Raw genomic sequence first — 22,754 nt, forward strand, 5'->3', positions numbered from 1 at the left:
AATTTATGTATACAAAAGTAAAAAATGAAATAAAATAAAAAATTAAAGAGTATTCAATTAAAATCATAAAAATTGAATGTCATAAAAGTTAAATATTTTTCAGAAGACCTGCTTCTGAAAGAATTCTAAAAATGCCACTTGCATGGTAGGACACATCATTTCCATGAATCTTGGCAAGGATGAACCTGCCACCCTCACCTCGAGCCTCAAACAAATATCTATTCCGCAAGATGTTATAATTGGGGCATTCGGTCAACAAATGCCTTACTGTTAGAGGTACTAAACAGTTGTCACAATACGGTTGGTGTTGGCCCTTCAGCAGAAACTCATGTGTCAACCGAGTGTGACCAATACGGAGACGACAAAGAGACTTCTCCATTTTCGGGGCATCATATTATACCTCCAAGGAGATATGTCATTTGTTACTTCCCTCATTTTATTGCCATCTTGACTATCCCATTGCTGTTGCCATTTATTGCAAACCAATTTCTTGATGTCAGGTAAGAAATCATTACAGGGAATGAGATACCTTCTTGGCAGCAACTCGGATGCAGCCTCCTTAGCCAGTGAATCTGCCTTCTCATTCCCGGACACACCTACATGTGCTGGAACCCAACAAAATTGAACTGTTATACCTCTCCGTCCAATAAGGAAAAGCCATTCTAAAATCTCTAAAACTAGAGGGTTATTAGAATTAAAAACTTCCATAGCTTGAAGGACACTCCTTGCATCACTAAAAATTGTAAAATTACCCTCCTTCTCCAACGCTATTTTCTCAATAGCAGTTAATATGCCATACAGTTCGGTAGTAAATATGGAAGCGGTCAGAGGAAGTGCACCTCTACAATTAAAACCATTACTATGTACTCCAAATCCAACGCCAGCATCAGATTTGGAGCCATCAGTATAGATAAAAGTTGATCCTCTATGTTCTTTAACATGTTCATTAAAAAGAGACCTGGCTTCTATGTCTGACATATTCTTCTTATCTCCAATAAAATATTTACAAAAAGATATCTCTGGTAACTTCCATGGAGGCGTTGATGATACCTTGAATGGAAGTACCTTATTTCTAATTATATCCAGACTATTTAATAATCGTTTCACCCGAAAGCCATAAGGTTGAGGAGATTTTGGGTGCAACTCAAAGTATGATGCTTGTCTTACAAGGCTTGCAGTCTGAAAGGCTAGAGAGTTAGGGAGTCTTTGCAATCTAAACCAATACCGAAGAATGGAAGACATTCGGTAAAGGTCTAGAGGTAACTCTCCAGCATCAACAAGGAGACTTGGGATAGGCGAGGTTTTAAAAGCTCCAGTAGACAATCTAATACCTGCATGATGTATCGAATCTAATATTTTTAACCGGCTTGGGGTGGCTGAAGAATATACCTCACAACCATAACTAATTTTGGAAAAAATCAAGGCCTTGTATAATTTTAAAATAGTATTGCGGTCTGCCCCCATGATGTATGGGACAATACTTTCAAGATATTCAGAGCTTCAACACATTTAGCTTTTAGCGCTTTTAGGTGAGAAACCCATGTAAGTCTACAGTCAAATATCAAACCTAAAAATTTGGTTTCCGATACACATGGTATCCGTTGACCTTTAATGTATATATCCGGGTCTGGATGTACTCCCCGGATACGACAAAAATGGACAAAGGTAGTTTTACTTGTCGAGAACTTAAATCCATTCATGTCAGCCCACTGGATAATTTTATCAATAGAGAGTTGGATTTTTCTCTCAACCATTGCCATTCTAGTGCCAGCAAATGATATTGAGAGATCATCCACAAATAATGTTGAGAGAACATCCTGGGGAATGGCTGAGGATATCCCATTAATTGCTAGTGCAAAAAGGGTTACACTCAGCACACTACCCTGGGAGGAGTTCTCATCATTGGTGGGTTCGCCTGAAATGGCTTTGCGGTCTTGGACCCTTCTGAATGTTTTCCTTCTCCCACAATGCGCGGTGCTATGCGCTTGCGGGGAGGGGAATGAGGAGATGGCGACCTTACCGTGCGTAGTTCAGCAGTCTCGCGCGCGTGAGACTGCTGGTGCGACTACGGGCGCACGTGACACTGCTGGTGCGACTGCGGGCGCGCGTGAGACTGCTGGCGCACAGGAGCGCACGCAGGAGAGTAATCGCACGCGCGTGGTCGCGCAGGATCAAGCCGCTAAGTGCGCAGGCACGAGTTCGTTCCTGCCTGTACCAGTCGTAGGGCGCACGCGCGCAGGAGAAAGATCCCTAGCGCATGGGCGCGCAGTTGAAGCCTGTGATGCTAGTGGGCGCGAATCCGTAGGAGAGGATAGGCGAGTGCGCGCGCGTATCCTCGCGGATGCGTGCGGGAGAAGGCTGGCGCGATGGTATTAGCTGGCGCGTGGGAGAAGTCAGTTTAGTTGACTTCCCAGTAGCGCCCAGATCAGTAGATCGTTGGTGCGCAGGAGAGTTGATTGCTGGGCGTGAACGCTGGGGCGCGGGAGATTGCTGGCGAGCAGGAGAGCGCTGGCGCCTAGGTGAGTTGGCGCGCAGCTGGGCGTGGGCGCGTATGCTTAGGCTCAGGCAAGGCCTGGCGCGCAGGGGAATGAGGGCGCGTATGTGCGTGAGGGCGTGCATAGCGCGTAGTGGAGCTGTGCTCCTGTTGGGACGTATGTGCGTGTTGGCGCATACGCCCATGATGCCCTGTGTTAGGGTTTATTGATGGGGCCTGACGAGCTACTAGAGCGCATTCGTGAGGTTTCGTTGGCGCATATCGCGTATCTGGGTGGCGTGCCTTAATGTGGTCAGATGAAACCTTGATAGGTTTATGCAGGAAGGGTGACGGCAGGTCGGCAGGGTGGAAGGTCGACGTGTCCTTTAAAAGGACGACCTTCCACCGAAGGAGATCGCGAACGATCTGCAGAAAGGTCCAGGACCAATGCAGGAACAGTGATTGGTGATTGTTGTCGAGGCTCCTCTGCGGGGGACTGCATCGAAGATGTTGAACCAAAGAGGAGGCGCCTCATCGCAGGTGAAGGAAGGCCTCTTTGGGGAAGAGGAAGGTGAGCCTTGTGATGAATGCGCCCTCTGGGGGCCGTAGGGTCAGCGAGCTGACCTTCTGCATTCCTCCGAAGAGGAGTCTCCGCAAGTGAACTCCCGAGGGGAAGAAACACTAGCAGGAGAGACTGATGTTGGACTTAGTTTCTCCCTCGTAGGCTGAACAGAGACGGGAGAAACTAAGCCATCAGCTACTGTAGGGTTTGAAGAGGTAGAGGTGATGGGTGATACCGCATTGGATACCTCTGACACCACAACGTCGACAAAAGACAAAGGATCAATCTCTGTCGGTGACGACGATTGCTTGACAGCGGCACCCAATCGGATTTAGTTAAGCAAAACCAACTTGGAGGGCGAACCCGTAAGCCCCAAGGAAGACCAAAGCTGAAAAATGGGGGTTAGTGACATTCTCCCCCGAGGAGAGAGGTGGAGCTGCTTCGCAAGGGAAGCAACGTCATCTCTCGAGCCCCAAGTTTGGTAAACAGTACATCGGTCTACGCTACCACTCTACGGTCTCTCGAAAGAGACCGACCGAGTGGGAGCTTCGGAGGAGGTTTGGGCAACGGAAGAAGAGGCCTTGGGTTTTTCTCCTATCAAAGAAACCTTCGAAGGAGAAATATCCCGTTTGGACTACTACTTCCGTCGTTGCGAAAACCTCTCCCACTGGGAGGTAGACCATTCCCTACACCTGTTGTTGCTATCACACCGTTGGCCCCTACAAGAAGGACAAAGGGCGTGAGGATCGGTCTCGACCGCCGACATGAATGTTCCACAGGGGCGGTCGGGAAACCCAGGGCAGGTCCGCATAATCACAGAGGCCAACTTCACAAACAGTATTAGAAAAAGAAAGACAAAAGTATTAAATAGCTGCCAAATGATGGCGAGGATGAGAGCGGACATGTCCGACTACCATCCGAGCCGAGAGCAAAGTGAGCTCAAGCAGAGGTGTGTGAGAGGGGGGGGGGGTAGCAAGCTACCCTCACTCACCCCTGCTAACTAGCAGTGTGGGTAGTAAACCCTCGTTAAAAATTAATGGCTCGTCATTTCAGCTACGCCGAAAGTAATACCCTTACTAAGTAGCGTGGTTTGTATTCCAGTTACGGAACAAATACCGCTTTCTGAAAGCACACTTACCCCTCACAAGGCTTCAACACTGAAAATTATGTGGATCAACCCTTAACAAAAACGCTGCCAGAAGCTCTTGTTGATGGGCAGCCCGTTAGGGGTACGCCTTTGTAATAAAATACCATTACACCAATTGAGGCTTTTTCCTCAAAATTTTAGATATAGTATTGGCACAAGCCAGTTCTCATACAACTGCAATTTCAAATATACATAAATTTATTTTATATTAAACATTAAATTTATTTTCTAAGATATTCTGTAGTCTTGTACTGTATAGTACTGTAATAGATTAATTTAAATTAGGCTAATACAAAAACATCTACTGTACTCTTTAGCATTCACAATCAAACTTACTGAAATACATCTACCATACAAAGCTTGACTATATTTCTTCTTAGACAGCTCAGGTGGTGGAATTAATCCCAAAGGCACAGTAACTGCATATAATGCCTGTCTTAAGTATGAAAACAATACATAAAGATAACCTCGGACATCAGAACGATCACTTCATTTATCCTTTATCATCACCGCCGTATAGACCCTTTGGATTATTTCAATATGATGAACTCGTACGTCACTGGAAAAAAGAAAAATAAATTAAATGCCAGCACTGCATTTTCAATAATTCACAATAAAGATTAAAGTTTTCTACACTCAAATACAGAAAACTAAACAATTGGTGCACTTACAGTATATTAAATAAAAAGGGATTTAGGATTAAGCTAAAACCTACTCATTTTAAAGGTTAAGTTACAGAAATTTAAGGTGATCGCAATCCAAAATTTATTTCAAGTTCCCAATACAAAGAACTTTTTTCATACAATACTTTGCAAATACATTATAGCAGGAAGAATGAAAGTAATTCATTCTAGATCTGGTGAGTTACGCGTGGGCGCGTAGGAAACCTACGACGATTGAAGCGTTGGTGTTGAAAACGCTTGCGCGCAGGCGACGAATCGCACGGGCGCGTAGGAGATCGCTGGCGCGTAAGGAGAGCCCAGGGATGCCTGTGAGCACCTGTGCGCTAACTTAGGTATCTCCTGGGCGGAGCGGTCAAGTGGAAGCGCTGCGAGTCCAGAAGAATCTGTGAGCGCCTGTGAGCTAGCGAAGGAACTTCTTGAACTGCGTGACGAAGCAGGAACCAGAAGATCGTAGGAGCGTAGTTGCGTGGCCAGGAGAAATGCGCGGCCAGACGTATGAGAGATCGTCGGCGAGGAGGCGAAGGAATAACTCCTTGCCTGCGCCCAGATCTGAAGATCATGGCCGCGTGGGCGAACGATGGCGCGTATGCGCATATCAGGAAGGGGGCGCAGATGCGCGCTGGCGAGCAGGTGCACGAGGAGTTCAGTGAAGAACAACCTCCCTGATTGCGCCCAGATCCGGAGATCGTGGGCGCAAGGGCGAACGTTGGCGCGCAATGCGCACATCAGGAAAGGGTGATCAGATGTGCACTGGTGAGCAGGCGATCGTGGGCGTTCAGGAGTTCGTAGGCGCGCATGACGCGTAGCCGCACAGAAGGTCTCAGAAGAGTTGGCGATCAGGAGTTGATTCAGCAGAAGACTGGTCCACAGCAGGAGACTTGCGCCCAGATACGGAGATCGTGGGCGCGAGGGCGAATGTTGGCGCGCATTGCGCACATCAGGAACATTTGCGAGCTACTGCGCGCTCGCGCGCAGTAGAATAAGGTTGCAGGTAAAAAAACCTGGCACCAAAGGGCTTACTCACATGTGAGATAAGCCCTTAGCCCCGAAGGGACCGGTGCCCGTTTGGAAAACGGGGTGGAGGCGCCCACAGCGCTACTGTATCCAGGAACGGAGAAGGAAGACAAGAAGATCTGGCAGGTGTTGAAGATCGCGAATGAACTGCTGACAGGTCTAGAGAAGCAGCAGCAACTGTGTTCTCATCGAGGAGGATCTTCTGCGGCTGAAGACGAGGATGACCACGGACAGGAGCACCATCATCAGTCCTCCGAAGAGGAGTCTCTGTTAGTGAACTCCCCCGAGGGAGAGACACACTCGCAGGAGAGACCGTTGGACTCAGCTGCCCCCTCGAAGATGTTCGGAGGGGGGAACTGAGCCTTCAGCAACAACAGCAGGGGAGTCCTCTGAAGAGGAGTCTCTGAGTGTCCTCTCTCGCATAGGCCGTAAGTCGAGCAATACCTGTATAAGAACTACACGTAGGAATGCACCCTCCTAACCCACTGACACTCACGGGAATGGGGGGGGGGGAAGCCGGAGAACTATAACAAAACAGAATTATAACAATTATAAATATGTAATTCAACTAATTCAACAAATACAATTAGATTTAAATAAAAAAAATAATTGAGACAAAATAAATGGAAGCAATTCAACCCGCAACGGGAAGGAAGCTACCGTAATACGTAGTTGTAATAAAAGGGTGAACGAACTCAAGGAGAGAGAGAGAGATAGACCGTAGTCAAACAAAACTCCCAATTTCCCTGTAGGGAAGGAGGAACAGCAGAGAAACATATTAATAAGTAAAGTCCAGCGATGACGATTCCCCACGGCGCCCGCCGAAGGGAGACCGAAGGACCAAGGGAGAGATCGCGACCCATGAAAAGTCACCGTAGTGGCCTGAGACCACACGGAGAAGAGTCGTATAATGAGTGGACTTCCTACACACACACAGCACAAACACTGAAAAGGAAACTTACTGTATTTCTATACTCAAATATATACATAAACATAAGAATGTTTACATATATATTAAGTATAAGAAAATAAGTAATTAGTAAGACAAAGCATTAATGGCTGCCATGCGAGGACAGAACAGAGACGTCTGTTCATTGTCCGACCCAAAAGTGAAGTGAAGCAGTTCACCGGTGTGTGAGGGGGGACGGGTAGCTAGCTACCACTCCCCTACCACCCTGCTAACTAACGCGGGGGTAATACACCCTCGTTAAATTCCAATGGCTCGTCCTTTCAGCTACGCCGAAAGTAAACCCTATGTAAATAGCGTGGTTTGTATTTTGGTTACGGAACAAATACCGCTTTCTGAAAGCACACTTACCCCTCACAAGGATTCAACACTGAAAATTATGTAGACCAACCCTTAACAAAAAGGCTGCCAGAAGCTCTTGTTGATGGCCAGCCCGTTACAGGTAGGCCTTTGTAATAAAATACCATTACACCAAATAAGGCTTTTACCTCGAAATTTTAGATACGGTACTGGCACAAGCCAGTTCTCAGACAACTGCAATGACTTTCAAATATACATTAAATTTATTTTTCAATATACATTACATTTATTTTCTAAAAGATATTCTGTAGTCTTGTACTGTATGGTACTGGACTCATTTAACTTAGGCCAATACCAAAAATATCTACTGTACTCTTTAGCATTCACAATCTTAAACTTATTGAAATACATCTACCATATAAACCTTAACTATATTTCTTCTTAGACAGCTCAGGTGGTGGAATTAATCCCAAAGGGACAGTAACTGCATATAATGCCTGTCTTAAGTATGAAGACAATACGTATAGCTAACCTCAGACATCAGAACGATCACTTCATTTATCCTTTATCACCACCGCCGTATGGACCCTTTGGATTATTCTAATACGATGAATTCAAACGTCACTGGAAAAAGAAAAAAAAACTTTAAATGCCAGCACTGCATTTTCAATGATTCACAATAAAGATTAAAGTTTTCTACAAACTCAAAACAGAAAACTAAACAATTGGTGCGCTTACAGGATATTAAATGAAAAGGGATTTAGGATTAAGCAAAAACCTACTAATTTTAAAGGTTAAGTTACAGAAATTTAAGGGTGATCGCAATCCAAAGTTTATTTCTAAGTTCCCAATACACAGAACTTTTTTCATACAATACATGGCAAATACATTATAGTAGGAAGAAGGAAAGTAATTCATTCTAGATCTGGTGAGACACTTTCAAACATTCCTGAAATAGGTAGAACCAGTTGTGCATCAATGAAACCTACATTCTAAAACAGATTCTATAGGATAGGAGTTGAAACAATTTAGCACAGGCAACAGTTTGCATTGGACCACACAATCTGCTAACTCTTAAAAGCCACAGAATGTATAAAAAATTTCAAAATCATTGAAGCTCAAAAAGCTTACAGCAATAACACCGGGGAACAGACTTAAGAAAATTAACCAGTATTTGAGCATTGTTTGCAAAACAGCTCCAGACCCAAATAACTTTAAAACTTTACCAGTTTTCATGAACCGAGACTTTTAGTATACACACATGACAGTTCACTCTTAAGGCTTCAAAATATGACAAATTCCTAGGTAATTTTTATTTTTCCTAACTATACAAACCTTAGCTATTTAATATGGGTAAATACTTTCGGCGTAGCTGAAATGACGAGCCATTAGAATTTTAACGAGGTTTACTACCCCACCGCTAGTTAGCAGGGGGTAGGGAGGGTGGCTGAGGCCAAAGCCAGTAGGAACACAGTCTTCCAAGTTAGGTGGCGATCTGAAGCCTGGCGTAATGGTTCGTAGGGAGGTCTCTTAAGAGACCAGAGAACTCGAACCACGTTCCATGGAGGAGGTCTTACTTCCAACTGAGGTCAGGTAAGTTCAAAACTTCGTATGAGTAGGGAAAGTTCCAGCGAAGAAGAAATGTCCACTCCTTTGAGCCTGAAGGCTAGACTTAAGGCTGAGTGACAGCCTTTCACTGCCGAGACTGAAAGGCGCATTTCTTCTCGCAAATACACGAAGAACTCTGCTATTGCTGGAATAGTGGCATCGAGTGGAGAGATACCCCTTCCACGACACCAACCACAGAAAACTTGCCACTTTGCCTGGTAGACCCCTGCAGATGACCTTCGCAGGTGTCCAGACATCCTGTTCGCAACCTGTTGCGAAAATCCTCTCTCTGCGAGGAGATGCTGAATAGTCTCTAGGCATGAAGTCGAAGCGAAGCTACGGCTTTGTGAAAGATGTTGGCGTGTGGTTGTTTGAGTAGCTCGTGTCGTGGAGAAAGTTCTCTCGGAAGTTCCGTTAGGAGTTGCAGGAGGTCTGGAAACCATTCCGTGTGATGCCATAGTGGAGCTATAAGGGTCATTGAGAGATTGACCGATATTCTGGTCTTGTTGAGTACCCTCCTCATCAGACAGAACGGGGGAAAGGCGTAAACGTTGATGTTGTCCCACCATTGTTAGAAGGCATCTTGCCAGAGTGTCTTGGGATCCGGGACTGGGGAGCAGTACAGCGGGAGCTTGAAGTTCAGCGCTGTAGCGAACAGATCCACAGTCGGGGAACCCCACAAAGTCAGGACTTTGTTGGCTACTAGATGATCCAAAGACCACTCGGTACTCACTATATGAGACGCTCCGCACAGACTGTCGGCGAGCACATTCCTCTTGCCTGGAATGAAGCGAGCCGATAGTGGAATCAAGTGGACTTCGGTCCATCTCAGTATCTCTACTGCGAGATGGGATACCTGCTCTGAAAAGGCACCTCCCTGCTTGTTGATGTAAGCCACTACTGTGTTGTCGTCACTCATCACCACCACAGTGACACCAGCCAGGTAATGTTGGAACTGTTGAAGGGACAGGAATACGGCCTTCATTTCTAGCAGATTTATATGGAGGCACTTTTCTGATTCTGACCAGAGGCCTGAGGTCCTGTGGTGCAGAACGTGGGCCCCACACTTTCTTTGAGGCGTCCGAAAACAGCATCAAATCCGGGGGGAGGACGAGAAGATCCACTCCCCTTCATAGGTTCTCGTCTGCACCCACCACTGAAGGTCCGCAGGACCGAAAGGGATCTTAAATATCAAAATATGCAGATTGATTAAAACTTAAAGAATTATGCAATAAACCTGGTGTATTTTTGGGGGCAAATGTACTGTGTAGTCTCCCAGGACTCTTCTGGTAAAGGCTTGAACAGGCAATCCTATCACCAATCTTCTTGGGGACCACACTACACCTCAGCAAATGTACCGTAGGTTTTTCCTTTGCCAAAAGCCATTTATTAATATATTAAAAACTGTATTAGTGTATTTCAGTGCTAAAATGATTAGAGAACTAAAGAATTGCACTCTAAACCTTTGCCAGTTACATTTTTTAAATGGTGACCATAACTTAGCAGAATGTTACCAAGCAATCTTCAATCTGAACCTAGAGAAAAGTAACAAATCCTATTATCAAATCTATAGTTGCTGCAAGAGAGTACCTCCTTGCTTGTTGATGTAGGCCACTACTGTGGTGTTGTCGCTCATCACCACCACAGAGTGACTTGCCAGGTACTGTAGGAACTGTTGAAGGGCAAGAAAGACGGCCTTCATCTTTAGGAGATTTATGTGGAGGTACTTTTCTGACTCTGACCAGAGGCCTGAGGTCGTGTGGTGCAGCACGTGAGCTCCCGCCCTTTTTTTGAATATACAAAAATGTAAGCCAAGGGTTTTTATCTATAGTTCATGAACTTTGCACTTAAGGAAATGAACTAAAAGTAGAGAGATTGGACAGGAAATAGCGAGTTGCAGCTTGTAATTATTGTCACTGAAACCAGAGTGAGTGGATAGGGTTGGTGGAAAAATTATATTTTTCCATCCAAGGTTTCATAAGTTTAATCATTGAAAAATGTATCTTTTTTAATATGCTGTTTTAAAAACAAGGGTTGTGACTTGCAAGTCCAGATGATCAATGTAGCTACAAATCTTTCATCTGTTCTTTTGATTATATGCGCTAACTAATGCAAATTAACTTGAAAATATGCTACCAGGAAAGTCAATAAATATTTATCACACTGATTATAATTAAATTTTAGACATTTCCTGGATAAAAACATTAAGATTCTATTTTCAACATTATATAGGACCTGGAAATAATGATAAACCTTAACTCCCTGGAAAATCAACCCTTTAAAAGCTTACTCATAAGTTTGGTTACCTATATGTAATTATCTAACTTTTGTTTGAATATAATTCAATGAGCAACAAAATCAACTTTCATATAATTTTAGGTATATGAAAAAAAAAAAAAAAATATACATCACCTTTATCCAGCAGCAATATTTTCCAATCACTTCTGTCCAATTTTTCAAAATCTAAGCATGTTAAATTTAGTCACATCAGCAGTTGCATAGTAACTGCAGTTAAACTTTAAATATTTGGCTTTGTGACGACATCAGTATTGTGTTTCCTTCAATTCATACATGCCAGCACCCTGAAATAAGATACATACATACATACATATACCAAAGGCACTTCCCCCAATTTTGGGGGGTAGCCGACAACAACAAGAAACAAAACAAAAAGGGGACCTCTACTCTCTACGTTCCTCAAGCCTAACCAGGGACTCAGCCGAGTTCAGCTGGTACTGCTAGGGTGCCACAGCCCAACCTCCCACATTTCCACCACAGATGAAGCTTCATACTGCTGAGTCCCCTACTGCTGCTACCTCCGCGGTCATCTAAGGGACCGGAGGAAGCAGCAGGGCCTACTGGAACTGCGTCACAATCGCTCGCCATTCATTCCTATTTCTAGCACGCTCTCTTGCCTCTCTCACATCTATCCTCCTATCACCCAGAGCTTTCTTCACACCATCCATCCACCCAAACCTTGGCCTTCCTCTTGTACTTCTCCCATCAACTCTTGCATTCATCACCTTCTTTAGCAGACAGCCATTTTCCATTCTCTCAACATGGCCAAACCACCTCAACACATTCACATCCACTCTAGCCACTAACTCATTTCTTACACCCGTTCTCACCCTCACCACTTCGTTCCTAACCCTATCTACTCGAGATACACCAGCCATACTCCTCAGACACTTCATCTCAAACACATTCAATTTCTGTCTCTCCATCACTTTCATTCCCCACAACTCCGATCCATACATCACAGTTGGTAAAATCACTTTCTCATATAGAACTCTCTTTACATTCATGCCCAACCCTCTATTTTTTACTACTCCCTTAACTGCCCCCAACACTTTGCAACCTTCATTCACTCTCTGACGTACATCTGCTTCCACTCCACCATTTGCTGCAACAACAGACCCCAAGTACTTAAACTGATCCACCTCCTCAAGTAACTCTCCATTCAACATGACATTCAACCTTGCACCACCTTCCCTTCTCGTACATCTCATAACCTTACTCTTACCCACATTAATATAGGTTCATTCATTAAATTCATATTCATATTACAATTTGCTTTAAGCACAACCATTCAACACTATCTAGCCTCCAATTCTACAAATGAGGCTAGTACCAGCAACATTTCAACATCAGTTTCTCCTTTTACAGTCCATTATTAAACATACCTAATGTGTTTCTTCATGTACCATTCCTCCAGATGACTTTCTGGGCCCTACAGGTGTGCTTTTACCCTGATATTTCCTTGGAAGGGTTACCATAAGTAATATAACCTATCTTAGTCCTTCCGAGTTAAACAAGTTAAATTTTATTCTTTCAATCTCCCTGACAGGTCTCAAAATAGTAAACCAAGTTGTCATATATACTGCCAGAATTTCTCATCCCCCTAGCATCCCAATAAAGACGGAATGAAAGGTTTCATTTGATGGACACTTGAGGTGCAGGTGCTTCAAGTCAACAACAGTAAGGGAAGATACAGCCAAAGAAAAGTAAAAATTTTCCTTACCGACAGAAGTAGAGATTCTTCAAAGAGTGGCGACTTGCCAGGCCATCTAGGGGAAGGGGAAACTATCATTCAAATCTTACTTTAAGAGGGAGAATGATAATAAGAATTAACAAAAATTAAAATTAGTAACATAGAAAATTTTTTGACTGACCTTATTAAAGACACAATTAGCTTTTATGGGATTTTCCACCAATGACACCAGTGAGCTAACTCCTGAACATCCACACACTACCCTACCCCGAAGTGATGGTACTTTACCTCGACAATACGAGGGATTTGTATATAGCAATATAATAATCATCACCCCTCTAATCATACCAAACTGCCGACATGCCTTTCTTTAGAAACCAGCCCACCACTGGAATCCATGTGCTAATTTCTTCGAGTGCGAGAGAATGTCCTCCATATCAATTTTAAGAATATCTACCAGTATCTCAAGGAATCAAACATTATCGAGTAGTTAGCAAAACTACCAAAGCACCCACAATTAGTCTTGAAAACTCCAATCACAGCAAGTGCAATTCCCTCTCAATACAGACGCTAAATAGAGAAGAGAGGTTGGACAGACAGGTGTGAAAATTTTTTTGTATGGAGATTGAAATAATTTTATGAGAACTTGAGACATTCTAGTCAAAAATATGACAAATTCGTAGATAATTTGTATTTTTCCTAACAATGCAAACCTTAGCTATTTAATAGGGGTATTACTTTCGGCGTAGCTGAAATGACGAGCCATTAACTTTTAAAGAGGGTTTACTACCCACACCGCTAGTTAGAGGGGGGTAGGGGAGGGTAGCTTGTTACTCCCCTCTCTCTCACACACCTGTGCTTGAGCTCACTTTGCTTGGAGGTAGGACTTCAAAGGGGGATAGGGCTGGCGGGCAAGTTTGGTTAAATAGCTAAGGTTTGTATAGTTAGGAAAAATAAAAATTTGCTACGAATTTGCCATTTGTTCCGTAACTGGAATACAAACCACGCTATTTAATAGGGGTGACTCACCCATTAGGAAGGGTGGACGTCCCAGCCAGTCTGGCTTTGGGCTTTGCCCGGGGGCTTGTTATTTGAGAGTGTGAGCACCCAAGAAATAAGGAGTCCCTGCACCTCGCTAGAACCTTGCTACGCAAGGACTGTGGCCTACGCAAGCTGTGTGTGAAGGTATGAAGAAGTGTGACTCGTCCTAGGAAGTTGTTCTGAAGTTCTTTAGATGGAAACTTGTAGACTACTAGGCCTTTCCCAATACCACCTTGTCAGGGTATGGGGACTTAACAGTATTAATCTTAATACTAGGAACACAAGGGAGCATGGTTTACCTGAAGTGGTTTGAGGTCAGCTATGCAGAGAACCCAGGATGCTGCTTTCCCCAAGAGAGGGGATGATGAGGAAAAGAATAAGGGCCAGTCAAACCTTTTCATTCATGCAGACTAAAACTGGGTAACAATGCCCTCAACCTTCTGCTACTTGTCCACTAAGAAGCTTGAGGTTTTAAACCAGCTGCTGTGCAGCCACCACAGGGCCGATAGCGAACGTATCGAGTCTCCTTTGGGTCACGTCTTGCAGGAAGTGGGATGTGAATGTTGTTTGAAATTTCCACACCCCAACTTGAAGAGCCTGCGTCACTGAAAAATTTCTTTTGAAGGCCAGGGACGTAGCTATGCCCCTGACATCATGTGCTCCAGGCCGACGTGACGGAGGAGGGTCTGGATTAAGGCCAGGTCAACGACCCTACGAATCCATGCAGAGATGGTGTTCTTGGTGACCTTCCTCTTAGTCCTTCCTGTGCTGATGAATAGTGCTGGCACATGAGGATGGGCTGCAGCTGTTCTTTTGAGGTACAGCCTCAAGCTCCTTACTGGGCATAGTAAGAGATGGTCTGTGTCATCTGTTACAGTACGGAGACTAGAAATCGGGAAGGAGTCGAATTAAGGATCCGCCACTCCAGGATTCTGAGTCTTGGCAATAAACTCAGGGACGAAGCTGAACGTTACATGCCCCCATCCCCTTGAATGGGCGATGTCAATCGAGAGACCATGAAGTTCGCTGACTCACTTGGCCGAGACCAAACCTAGCAGGAATACCGTCTTCCAGGTTAGGTGGCGATCTGATGCCTGGCGTAATGGTTCATAGGGAGGTCTCTCAGGAGACCTGAGAACTCGAACCACGTTCCATGGGGGAGGTCTCACTTCTGACTGAGGGCAGGTAAGTTCATAACTACATATGAGTAGAGAAAGTTCTAGCGATGAAGAAATGTCCACTCCTTTCAGCCTGAAGGCTAGACTTAAGGCTGAGCAATAGCCTTTCACTGTCGAGACTGAAAGGCGCATTTCTTCACGCAAATACATGAGGAACTCCGCTAGTGTTGGATAGTGGCATCAAGTGGAGAGATTCCCCAAGGACACTGCTGTTAATGGCTTGAACAGGCAATCCCATCACCAATCTTCAGCAAATATAGGTTTTTCCTTAGTTGAGGCATTTTTTAATATATTATAAACTGTATTAGTGTTCTGCAGTGCTAAAGTGATCAGAACTAAAGAATTGCACTCTAAACCTTTGCCAGTTAAATGGTGACCATAACTTAGCAGAATGTTACCAAGCAATTTTCAATCTGAACCTAGAGAAAAGTAACAAACCCTATTATCAAATCTATACAGTAATTTCTGTGACGGCCGGTGAAAAGGGTCCTTTACACTTTTCTAATATAAATCTTCCAAATATACTAGAGAAAGATAAAAGCATGGAATGCAGAGGTTACAACCCTCGCGCGAGCACCTTGTTGGTGTCGTGTATTTAACAAGGGCGTCTGTAAACCACTATTCACAGGCTGTCTTCCATTTAGATAATCCCTTCATCAAAGGGGAGGGCCGTGACAGGCCCTAGAGAATACAGTTGGGCTACCCCACCGACACCTCCTACTCGCGCTCTCCAGGTCATCGTTCTGTTTTGGACTTGCCAGCTAAGTCGGTAGTGTTTTGATCAGTGTATATACTGTACAAAAATGTAACCCATTCGTTTTTGTCTATAGTTCATGAAGTTAACACTTAAGCCTGGCAGTAGAAATGGAAATGTTATTAAATTAGTACAACTTGAGTAAAACCCCACAGATGCTCAATGAACTTGAAGTAGAGGGATTGGACAGGAAATTGGGAGTTGCAGCTTGTAATAATTGTCACTGAAACTAGAGTGGATAGGCTTGGTCGAAAAATTATAATCTTCCATCCAAGGTTTCATAAGTTAATCATTGAGAAATGTATCTCTTTTAATATGCTGTTTTAAAAACAAGGGTTGTGACTTGTGAGTCAAAATGATCAGTGTAGCTACAAATCTTTAATCTCTTCTTTTGACTATATGCACGAACTAATGCAAATTTACTTAAAACCTTGCTACGAGAAAAGTCAACAACAAATATTTATCACACTGATTATATTAATTAAATTTGACATTTCCTGGATAAAAACATTAAGATTCTATTTATTTACATTATATAGGACTTAGCAATATTGATATCCTTCAACTTGCTGTAAAATCAACCCTTCAAAAGCTAACTCATAAGTTTAGTTACCTAAATATAATTATCTAAACTTTGAATATAATTCAATGAGCAACAAAATCAACTTCCATATAATTTTTGGTATATGAAAAAAATCAAAATATGCATCACCTTTATCCAGCAGCAATATTTCCCAATCACTTCTGTCCAATTTTTCAAACCTCAGCATGTTAAATTTAGTCACCTCAGCAGTTGCATAGTAACTGACACTTAAACTTTAAATATTTGGCTTTGTGACGACATCAGTATTGTGTTTCCTTCAATTCATACATGCCAGCACCCTGAAATAAGATGAAATGGTTAATATAGGTTCATTCATTAAATTCATATTCATATTACAATTTGCTTTAAGCACAACCATTCAACACTATCTAGCCTCCAATTCTACAAATGAGGCTAGTACCAGCAACACTTCTACATCAGTTTCTCCTTTCACAGTCCATTATTAAACATACCTAATGTGTTTATTCATGTACCATTCCTCCCTATGACTTTCTGGGCCCTACAGGTGTGCTTTTACCCTGATATTTCCTTGGAAGGGTTACCATAAGTAATATAACCTCTATCTTAGTTCTTCCGAGTTAAAAGAGTTAAATTTTATTCTTTCAATCTCCCTGACAGGTCTCAAAATAGTAAACAAAGTTGTCAATTATACTGCCAGAAATTCTCATCCCCCTAGCATCCCAAGGAAGATGGAATGAAAGGTTTCATTTGATGGACACTTGAGGTGCAGGTGCTTCAAGTCAACAACAGTAAGGGAAGATACAGCCAAAGAAAAGTAAAAATTTTCCTTACTGACAGAAGTAGAGATTCTTCAAAGAGTGGCGACTTGCCAGGCCATCTAGGGGAAGGGGAAACTATCTTTCAAATCTTACTTTAAGAGGGAGAATGATAATAAGAATTAACAAAAATTAAAATTAGTAAACAGAAATATTTTGACTGACCTTATTAAAGGCCCAATTAGCTTTTATGGGATTTTTCCACCAATGACACCAGTCAGCTAACTCATAAACATCCACACACTACCCTACCCCAAAGTGATGGTACTTTACGTCAATAATACGAGGGACTTTGTATATAGAAATATAATAATCATTACCCCTCTAATCATACCAAAATGGCAACCATTCATCACTCTTAGCCTCCAATTCTACATACCTGGCTAGTATCAGCAACACTTCCATTAGTGTTTCTCCTTTTATAGTCCAATATTAAACATACCTTGTGTGTTTCTTCATGTACCATTGCTTCCTATGACTTTCTGGGCCCTACAGGTGTGCTGTTAACCTGATATTCCCTTGGAAGGTTTACTATAAGTAATATAACCTATATCTTTGTTCTTCCAAAGTAAATTTTATTCTTTCAATCTCCTTGAAACATCTCAAAATAGTAAACCAAGTAGTCATATTTATACCGCCAGTTGGAAATGGAAGGTTGTTAAAAGGAGAGGAGGCAAGGAAAAGGTGGGCGGAATATTTTGAAAGTTTGCTGAATGTTGAGGATGATAGGGAGGCAGATATAATTGCTGTTCCAGGTGTTGAGGTGCCAGTGATGGGAGATGAGAATGAGAGAGAAATTACAATAGAGGAAGTGAGGAGAGCGCTAGATGAAACGAGAGTAGGAAAAGCATCTGGTATGGATGGTGTGAAAGCTGAGATGTTGAAGGAAGGGGGTGTGACTGTACTTGAATGGTTGGTGAGATTGTTTAATGTGTGTTTTGTGTTGTCAATGGTACCAGTAGATTGGGTCTATGCATGTATTGTACCACTATATAAGGGTAAGGGAGATGTGCATGAGTTGTAATTCAAGAGGTATTAGTTTGTTGAGTGTAGTTGGAAAAGTGTATGGTAGAGTACTGATTAATAGGATTAAGGATAAAACAGAGAATGCAATCTTGGAAGTACAGGGTGGTTTTAGAAGAGGTAGGGGTTGTATGAATCAGATTTTTACAGTTAGGCAGATATGTGAGAAATATTTAGCAAAAGGTAAGGAGGTGTATGTTGCGTTTATGGATCTGGAGAAAGCATATGATAGAGTTGATAGGGAAGCAATGTGGAATGTGATGAGGTTATATGGAGTTGGTGGAAGGTTGTTGCAAGCAGTGAAAAGTTTCTACAAAGGTAGTAAAGCATGTGTTAGAATAGGAAATGAAGTGAGCGATTGGTTTCCGGTGAGAGTGGGGCTGAGACAGGGATGTGTGATGTCGCCGTGGTTGTTTAACTTTTATGTTGATGGAGTGGTGAGAGAGGTGAATGCTCGAGTGCTTGGACGAGGATTAAAACTGGTAGGCGAGAATGATCATGAATGGGAGGTAAATCAGTTGTTGTTTGCGGATGATACTGTACTGGTAGCAGACACAGAAGAGAAGCTTGACCGACTAGTGACAGAATTTGGAAGGGTGTGTGAGAGAAGGAAGTTGAGAGTTAATGTGGGTAAGAGTAAGGTTATGAGATGTACGAGAAGGGAAGGTGGTGCAAGGTTGAATGTCATGTTGAATGGAGAGTTACTTGAGGAGGTGGATCAGTTTAAGTACTTGGGGTCTGTTGTTGCAGCAAATGGTGGAGTGGAAGCAGATGTACGTCACAGAGTGAATGAAGGTTGCAAAGTGTTGGGGGCAGTTAAGGGAGTAGTAAAAAATAGAGGGTTGGGCATGAATGTAAAGAGAGTTCTATATGAGAAAGTTATTGTACCAACTGTGATGTATGGATCGGAGTTGTGGGGAATGAAAGTGATGGAGAGAGAGAAATTGAATGTGTTTGAGATGAAGTGTCTGAGGAGTATGGCTGGTGTATCTCGAGTTGATAGGGTTAGGAACGAAGTGGTGAGGGTGAGAACGGATGTTAAGAAATGAGTTAGCGGCTAGAGTGGATATGAATGTGTTGAGGTGGTTTGGCCATGTTGAGAGAATGGAAAATGGCTGTCTGCTAAAGAAGGTGATGAATGCAAGAGTTTATGGGAGAAGTACAAGAGGAAGGCCAAGGTTTAGGTGGATGGATGGTGTGAAGAAAGCTCTGGGCGATAGGAGGATAGATGTGAGAGAGGCAAGAGAGCGTGCTAGAAATAGGAATGAATGGCGAGCGATTGTGACGCAGTTCCGGTAGGCCCTGCTGCTTCCTCCGGTGCCTTAGATGACCGCGGAGGTAGCAGCAGTAGGGGACTCAGCAGTATGAAGCTTCACCTGTGGTGGAAATGTGGGAGGTTGGGCTGTGGCACCCTAGCAGTACCAGCTGAACTCGGCTGAGTCCCTGGTTAGGCTGGAGGAACGTAGAGAGTAGAGGTCCCCCTTTTTTTTTTTTTTTTTTTTGTTTCTTGTTGATGTCGGCTACCCCCCAAAATTGGGGGAAGTGCCTTTGGTATATGTATGTATGTAGAATTTCTCATCCCCTAGCATCCCAAGGAAGATGGAATGATAGGTTTCATTGGATGGACACTTGAGGTGCAGGAAGTCGATAACATTAAGGGAAGATACAGCCAAAGAAAAGTAAAAATTTTCCTTACCGACAGAAGTAGAGGTTGTTCAAAGAGTCTGACTTCCCAGGCCATCTAGGGTTAGGAGAAACTATCTTTCAAATATTGCTTTTAGAGGGAAAATGATTATAAGAATGAAAATATCATTAAAATTAGTTAACAGAAAATTTTTTGACTGACCTTATGAAAGACCAAATTAGCTTTTATGGGATTTGTCCACCAATGACACCAGTGAGCTAACTCCTGAACATCAACACACTACCCTACCCTGAAGTGATGGTATTTTACCTCAATAATATGAGGGACTTTGTATATAGCAAGAATATAATCATCACCCCTCTAATCATACCAAACTGCCGACATGCCTTTCTTTAGAAACCAGCCCACCACTGGAATCCATGGGCTAATTTCTTGAGTGCGAGTGAATGTCCTCCATATAAATTTTAAGAATATCTACCAGTATCTCTAAGAATCAAACATTATCGAGTAGTTAGAAAAACTACCAAAGCACCCACAATTAGTCTTGAGAACTCCAATCACAGCAAGTGCAATTCCTTCTCAATTCAGACACTAAAAAGAGAAGAGAGGTTGGACAGACAGGTGTGAGAATGTTTTTGTACAGAGATTGAAATAATTTTAGGAGTATTTGAGACATTCTGAGTCAAAAATATACCGCTTTCTGAAAACACCCTCAGACAACTGCAAATTATTTCAAATATACACAAATTTATTTTATAATTACGTCAATTTTATTTTCTTAAAGATATTCTGTAGTCTTGTACTATATAGTACTGGATTAACTTAAATTAGGCCAATACAAAAACATCTACTGTACTCTTTAGCATTCACAATCAAACTTATTGAAATACATCTACCATACTAACCTTACCTATATTTCTCCTTGGACAGCTCAGGTGGTGGAATTAATCCCAAAGGGACAGTAACTGCATATAATGCCTGTCCTAAGTATGAAAACAATACGTATGGCTAAACTCGGACATCAGAACGATCACTTCATTTATCCTTTATCATCAAAGCTGCATCGAGCCTTTGGATTATTCTAATGGGATGACCTTCTTGTACGTCACTGGAAAAAAAAAAAATTAAATGCCAGCACTGTATTTTCAATGATTCACAATAAAGATTAAAGTTTTCTACACACTCAAATACAGAAAACTAAACAATTGGTGCACTTACAGGATATCAAATAAAAAATTATTTAGGATTAAGCAAAAACCTACTCATTTTGAAGGTTATGTTACAGAAATTTAAGGTGATTGCAATCCAAAGTTTATTTCCAAGTTCAATACACAGAACTGTTTTTTCATACAATACTTTGCAAATACATTATAGTAGGAAGAAGTAAAGTAATTCATTCTGGATCTGGTGAGACACTTTCAAAACATTTCTGAAATGGGTTACGAATTAATGAATCCTACATTCTATATCAGATTCTTTAGGATAGGAGTTGAAACAATTTAGCACAAAGGCAACAGTTTGTATTGGACCACACAATCTGCTAACTCTTAAAAGCCGCAGAATGTATAAAAAAATTTCAAAATCATTTAAGCTAAGCAAACAGCAATAATACCAGGGAATTTACTTAAGAAAATTAACCAGTGTCTGAGCATTGCCTGCAAAATAAGTTCCTGGCCCAAAGAAACAAACTTTACCAATTTTCATGACCTTTGTAACTAACTATACGTATAGACATGACAGTTCATTCTAAAAGCTTAAAAATCTATCAATTTTTACTGTAAAATATCCCTACATGATATGATAATGGTGAAATAGGGATTTTGCAGATTATTTTCAAGCATTTTAAATATCCATTTATATAAACAGAATACAAGAAAATACTCTTGAAAATCATATTTCAGACAAAAATCATTAGAACAGGCCACGATTTACAGCTTAATTGAAAGTTGATTTCAATCCAGATTTCTATGTTGACTACAAATGCTTATGTTAGAAAATTTGGGGTATGTATACAATGCTAACCTTAAATGACGTCTTCCTTACACTTAATTACATCCTCCTCTATCAATTCAATAGGCACTGTTGTGAGTGATCAGTGCTTGCATGGAATACTGGTACAATATCTACATAGGTACTGAAGGTATGAATTACAGTACATATTTACCTCAATTTTTTCCAAGTGATACAGCTTAGTAGGTGAGGGTAGGGAATGGCAGGGAAGGGGAGGGAACAGTGTTAAGCTCCTTGAAAAGTAAAGACCTGGTTCTCCAGGTTTCATCATTAAAAAATGCTTTTTCCTCACTGACATTGCCTTACAGTAGTCTCAAGTTGTTGGAGAATAAACTTAAAGGTATTTTGCGAGGGCTAGGCACAAATCTCTAAAAATGGTCATGCCCACCCAGAAAGACTATTCCCCACAACCTAGCCAGGGATCTATGAACACCATCCTAAAGTACAGTACCAATGCAAAGATGGTGTGAAACTCATCTTATGCTCAAAAGAACACTGACAGATGATCCCAGCGGATACCGACAGTGCTAGAATTAAAGCGTTCCTCAACTTTCTTCTTGAAATGGCAGAGGACAGCACTTAATATCAATACCTCTGTCATCAGAAAACTTAAAGCAAAGAATAACCTAAGGAGGGCTGAAACACTTGGAGGAACTTAGCCTGCAATGTAGCACAACTGGACCCTCCAGGACCTCTGTCAAATGTCTGTGGGAGGGATAGGCTCGTTGAGCAAAGCAACTAAATCACTGAGCTGTTTACATAATTGCAGGAGCACCAAGACCAAGACAGTTGGCATCATGCGGCGGAGAAGACGCTGAATAAGAACATCACAGCGCACTAATCCAGACAAGGGAAGCCTTCTCAAAGACTCATACAAGCACTATATGCTTAATACCTGAGAAAACAGATCACATCCAACTCTGAAGGCCTGAGGTCCTGGGGGAGGTAAGACTACTTGAAGCTTTTTTGCAAGCAGAG

At 42.3% G+C, this 22,754-nt stretch overlaps 1 long non-coding RNA gene across 2 annotated transcripts in view; it reads right to left on the reverse strand.

Moving 5' to 3' along the window:
* The window catches only part of LOC137621182 (uncharacterized), a 102,732-nt gene that overhangs the window by 41,422 nt on the left and 38,556 nt on the right, over positions 1-22,754 (reverse strand). For both annotated transcript variants that reach the window (XR_011040160.1, XR_011040161.1), the window contains exons 4-5: positions 16,431-16,600; positions 11,167-11,336 (exon numbers count right to left, since the gene is read on the reverse strand). This is a non-coding gene — a long non-coding RNA (uncharacterized lncRNA). The remainder of the gene's footprint in view (positions 1-11,166; positions 11,337-16,430; positions 16,601-22,754) is intronic.

Source organism: Palaemon carinicauda, chromosome 27 (genome assembly GCF_036898095.1).
Source record: "Palaemon carinicauda isolate YSFRI2023 chromosome 27, ASM3689809v2, whole genome shotgun sequence".
Taxonomy (NCBI): Eukaryota; Metazoa; Arthropoda; class Malacostraca; order Decapoda; family Palaemonidae; genus Palaemon; species Palaemon carinicauda.